Source organism: Saccostrea cucullata, unplaced genomic scaffold (assembly GCF_032062105.1).
Source record: "Saccostrea cucullata isolate Sc308-1 unplaced genomic scaffold, CSIRO_AGI_Scuc_v1 ctg5309, whole genome shotgun sequence".
NCBI lineage: Eukaryota > Metazoa > Mollusca > Bivalvia > Ostreida > Ostreidae > Saccostrea > Saccostrea cuccullata.
The window spans coordinates 15,010-21,424 of record NW_026931877.1 but is presented as its reverse complement, the minus strand read 5'-3'; positions in this window follow the sequence as shown (position 1 = coordinate 21,424).

Here is a 6,415-nt window from a genome sequence, read left to right as displayed (position 1 = left end):
GCACGATACGATAGGATACACGCACGATAGGACAGGATACAAGCACGATAGGATAAACGCAAAACACAATGCACGCAAAACACGATACATGCAAAACACGATAGACCTGATAAGCGATCTTCACGATAGGATAAACGCAAAACCTGATAGGATTTTTCAAAATGCGGAACGTTTTTTGACAAGACGAAAAGATTATTTTGTCTAGTTACTGCAATATTTTAATTTAATTACTTCAAATCTTCAAATCTAAATCATAAAGTACATTTAATTATTATAATAAAAAAGAGATCACTGGTAATTTTACAAAAGTCGTTTATTTATGTATATATTTTTGACAATAATTAGATGGATTATTATGAAATGGAGACTGTTATTTTTTGTTTTAAATTCTCTCAAGAGTGTGGATTTACAATTACTTGTAAAATTTTGAAATTCTCATCATAAGGTTGAACTATGACTCCTTTATTATGGATATTTTAACATACATGTAATTGTTGTACAAAAATCCCTTGCATAATTATAATTATGCCTTTTCTCATGGGTAAAAATATATATTAATGGATCTCTATAAATAGAATTATCATTTTTAAAAACAAATACATACAGTTGTACCTTATAAATTTACCTACAGGTACTTAATTATTTCACGGAAGAAATTTACGCAATAAATTAAATATTTGTAGTTAATGTCTAAAGATTACATTCAATCTGCAGTATATCCAAAAATCGCAGCTAAATAATGAAATCTTGGGGAAAATAATACATGTAGAAGACTGGCCGAAAGAAAGGTCCAAAGAAATTGGCTTTAAAGAACTATATAGTTCAAGAAAATTAATTTCCAGAGTAGAAATCTAAATGATTCTTAATATACTGGCGCTCTTCATTAATACATGTAAACTTTGTCAACAAAATATGAATCGGCTACAACTGCAAATGTACATGTACCTTTACGCTATAGCTCTCACTTATGTACATGTAAACATTTATCTATCAGTCACACCGTGACTTACCGAGAATCATCCTCTAGTGACTCTGACTAATTCAATAAAATCTTACTAATACCGGTATTTAATTTTGACCAAAAAATCATACAATTCGATGAATTAAAAAAAAAAAAAAACCAGGGAATCGATTATTTCATTTTCAACAAGATGTGTTTGTAAAACACTGATGCCCCCGTATGGCAGCATAGCAAAGATTAAGCTTTTCTTAAATGCAAATTTAATTAATTCGTACAAAAAGTAGGGTATTCTCACTGGAAAACAATTGTGAAATTTGAAAGTAAGCTAATGTTGAAGTTTTTTAATGAGTACAAAAATCTCCAAGGTCAAGGTCAATGTAATTAGTATCAAATGAAAGGTCTTGCCACATAAAATACTTATGTAGAGCATGAAAGTCCTAGCCCTAACGTTCAGAAGTTATGGTCAACGTTCAATTTCTTGAAAAGTAGGTCAAACTCAAAGGTCAAATTCAAAGTTATTGTTATCAAATGAAAGGTCTTGTCATAAGGATCAAATATGTAAAGTATGAAAGCACTAGCCCTGAGTCTTTAAAAGTTATGGTCAAGGTTTGCTTTTTTTAAGTAGGTCAATCTCAAAGGTCAAGGTCAAAGGGTCAAAGATCTTCATATCCAATGAAAGGTCTTCTCACAATGATTACATATATGAAGTATGAAAGCCCTATCCCTTACCGTTCAAAAGTTATGGCCAAGGTTAAAGTTTTTTCACAAGTACGGAAATCTACAAGGTCATGGTCAAAGGGTCAAGGTTGTTGGTGTCCAGTGAAAGGTCTTTTAACAAACATTACATATGTGAAGTATAAATGTCCTGGTGACAACTGTTCAAAAGATATTGCCAAAGAAAAATTTTAAAATTTTTCTTAAAAAGTTGGTCAAACTCCAAGGTCAAGGTCAAAGGGTCAAAGTTATTGTTATCAAATGAAAGTTCTTGTCATAAGGATCAAATATGTAAACTATGAAAGCACTAGCCTGTAGTCTTTAAAAGTTATGGTCAAGGTTTGCTTTTTTTAAGTAGGTCAATCTCAAAGGTCAAGGTCAAAGGGTCAAGGATCTTCATATCCAATGAAAGGTCTTCTCACAAGGATTACATATATGAAGTATGAAAGCCCTATCCCTTACCGTTCTAAAGTAATGGCCAAGGTTAAAGTTTTTTTCACAAATACGGAAATCTACAAGGTCATGGTCAAAGGGTCAAGATTGTTGGTGTCCAGTGAAAGGTCTTTTAACAAACATTACATATGTGAAGTATAAATGTCCTGGTGTCTACTGTTCAAAAGATATGTCCAAAGTAAAATTTTGAAATTTTCATGTAAAAGTAGGTCAAACTCCAAGGTCAAGGTCAAAAGGTCAAATTTGGTGGTACCCAAAGAAAGGTTTTGTCACAAGGAATACACATATGAAATATGAAAGTCATAGCTCCACTTAATGAAAAGTTATAGGCAAGGTTAAAGTTTTTGCGGACAAACAGACAAACAGAGAGACAGACAGACAGACACGACAAAAACTATATACCCCCGAAACTTTGTTTACGGGGGCATAAAAATTTATTTTGATTCTCTGTTTGACTATGGTATGATTATTTTCTTAATTATATTTATTATTTAATTTATTAATTTTATTATTTATATTTATTCTTTTCCTCCGACTCCTGAATATTTCTTTTAATGATGAAAAACTTAGGAATAAAACTTTCTTTTCTCTTTCTTGGTTAAAATAATCTTATTTTAGTTAACAAAACGAAAAAGAAACTCAGAATACTTCTGAGTTTCTTCCTGTAGTCAAGATAAAAAGTGAGGGTTTCCGAATATGCACGATAAACGCAAAACACAATACACGATAGAACCTGATAAACGATCTACACGATAAACGCAAAACACGATATACGGAAAACACGATAGAAAACGCAAAACACGATAAACGGAAAACACGATACGATAGGATACACGCACGATACGATAGGATACACGCACGATACGATAGGATATACGCACGATAGGGTACTGTAGCTAAGCATGGTTATTCCACAGACCTCCCTACACATTTAAACAACATGATTTTAATCCCAATAGAGCAGTAAAGCAGGAACATGATTTTGTTATTGTATATTCATTAAAACTAATCAATACATATTACAAACAAATTTCTAATTTTTATTAAAAAGGCTATTTTCAAGCAACTAAAGCTCATATTGTCTGCATTCCATACACAGATAACCAAACGAATTTTAACTCTGGTGTTAAATGAACAGCGTAATCGAGACATGGTGAACTAATTTGTTTCTCTATAGAAGAAACGATCAGCCGTATTTAAGCGATTGTAGTAGACATGGTAGAATAGAAATAAAGTCCTTGTTGTCGTGAATGATGCAGGATAACCTCGGTTTTGAAATGTTTGTAATATTAAAGCCTTGGCTAACGCCTCGGCTAATTTCTTTTAAGCAACCTTTCTTGACCTTCGAGGCTATCCTGCAACATTCATGAAAATGCAGCTTTTTAGCTCTTCTGAGCCAAAGGCTCAAAGAGCTAATGCTATGGCCATTTGTGCGGTGTGCGTTAACTTTTTAGAATATGGGCCATAACTCAAGAGCCCTTTGGCCAATCATTACCAAATTTGCCACAGGGTATCCTTGGCCAAAGGGCTACCATTTATACTAAAATAAGGGTTGGGACCCTAAAACAAGGGGAGATAATCAGGAAAACAAAACCAAAAGTACTAGTTGCTAAAAAATCTTCTTCTCCAGAACCGCCAGGCAGATTTTCATCAAACTTACATACAAGGATTAGGATATGTTGAAGATTAAAAATTGTTCAAGGCATGACCCTGGGGCAAAGGGCGTGGCCTCAAGGTCACTTTGAAGTTGATCTAAATTTACAATTAATAAAAATGTTTATATTTTGCTTACTATAAGGGCTAGGATCATCAAATCTTGTAAGTAGATGCATCTTAGGACTTCACATCATGTTAACTCAAAAGTAGGTCATGGTGACCTACTTTTTTAATTTTGCAAGCATTTGTTTTCAAAGTGATTTGAAGGCATATTTTGGACACTTTAAGGCCTATGATCATGAAACTTAGTCAGTTGATGCATCTTTGGTCCTTGAACAACGTCAACCTAAAGTAGGTCACCGTGACCTACTTTTTGAACTTAATGACTTAACCTTTTTAAAACATTTAATCCCATTATTTTAGGCACTGAAAGGGTTAGAATCATCAAATCTTGTAGGTTGCTGCATCTTGGGACCTTAAAACATATTTAAGAAACAGTAGGTCACTGTGACCTACTTTTAGAATTTTGCAGGGTTATGTTTTCAAATTGTTTAAAAGGCATTTTTTGATTACCTTCAGACCTACAATCATCAAACTTGGTCAGGAGATACATCTTGGGACTCTGAAAAATGTCGACCAAAATGTAGGTCACGGTGACCTACTTTCGACATTTTATGGCTATATTTAGGTATCTTAGGTATTTATTGGCTTAAAATCATCAAACTTTGTGAGTTGATGCATCTTGGGTTTTCGGAGAGTGACGACCAAAAATTAGGTCATGGTGACCTACTTTTGACATTTTATGGCTATATTTAAGTATCTCCGGTACTTATTGGCTTAGAATCATCAAACTTTGTCAGTTGATGCATCTTGGGTTTTTGGAGAGTGACGACCAAAAATTAGGTCACGGTGACCTACTTTCGACATGTTATGGCTATATTTAAGTATCTTGGGTATTTATTGGCTTAGAATCATCAAACTTTGTGAGTTGATGCATCATGGGTTTTAGGAGATTGACGACCAAAAATTAGGTCATGGTGACCTACTTTTGACATTTTATGGCTATATTTAAGTATTTCCTGTACAAATTAGCTTAGAATCATCAAACTTTGTCAGTTGATGCATCTTGGGTTTTCGGAGAGTGACGACCAAAAATTAGGTCACAGTGACCTACATTCGACATTTTATGGCTATATTTAAGTATCTTAGGTATTTATTGGCTTATAATCATCAAACTTTGTCAGTTGATGCATCTTGGGTTTTCGGAGAGTGACGACCAAAAATTAGGTCATGGTGACCTACTTTTGACATTTTATAGCTATATTTAAGTATTTCTGGTACTTATTGGCTTAGAATCATCAAACTTTGTGAGTTGATGCATTTTGGGTTTTCGGAGAGTGACGACCAAAAATTAGGTCACAGTGACCTACTTTCGACATTTTATGGCTCTATTTAAGTATCTTAGGTATTTATTGGCTTTGAATCACCAAACTTAGTCAGCAGATGCATCTTTGGACTCTGAAAAATGTCGACTAAAATGTAGGACATGGTGACCTACTTTCAACATTTTATGGCTATATTTAAGTATCTCTGGTACTTATTGGCTTAGAATCATCAAACTTTGTCAGTTGATGCATCTTGGGTTTTCGGAGAATGTCGACCAAAAAGTAGGTCACAGTGACCTACTTTCGACATTTTATGGCTATATTTAAGTATCTTAGGTATTTATTGGCTTAGAATAATCAAACTGTGTAAGTTGATGCATTTTGGGTTTTCCAAGAATGTAGACCAAGAAGTAGTCCTTATTGGCTAAGAATCATCAAACTTTGTCAGGTGGTGCAACTTTGGTCTTAGGATACTTAGGGTTAGAGGCTTCAAATACAAGTGATAGGTTGTACAATTTATCAGAAGAGCGATTCAAGGCCCTTGGGCCTCTTGTTTTCTTAATTATACCACTATAACCAGATAACAAAAAAATATGCAAAAAAGATTTAAGATTTAAATGTACAAATATTTGGAAAATATTTGTTTTTCTATATTGGCAAAATATTTCTATTTCTAGTTGAGAAAATTTAGGGATAGTTTAAAGATGTTCTTATTTAAATAAAGATTAATACAGTAACTGTACAAGGGCAGACTTTTCGCACAGAAAAATTATTTACGACATAATCGGGCAAAATGTCACACATAATATAAAAGAATCTTTACTTATAAAGTCTTTAAAGTCTTTAAAGTTTCATGAAAAAAATGTTTTTCAGGACATATCATTAAGTCACGGATCAGCTAAATCTTCGACGTCACAGGCATTATAAAAAATATGTAATTGAGCTTTCTTTTACTCAATATTTTCCCAAGAGTATACAAAATTTCAAAAATTTGCGCACTCAAGTTACTTCCATTTACTATGACATCAGACGAGTAAGCTCTAATCGTTTACATCATAGACCATGATAGACCTAAAAGAGAAAGCGTTATTACTTTGATAACAAGGGAACCAGACCTTACTTATTTTTCTTTTAATAAAAATAATATAGCCCTTACCTTGTGTTTATTATTAGGTAGGGTTATATTATTCCTTATCAAAAGAAAAATAAGTAACGTCAGGTGCCTGTGATAGTTATCACACGTTCA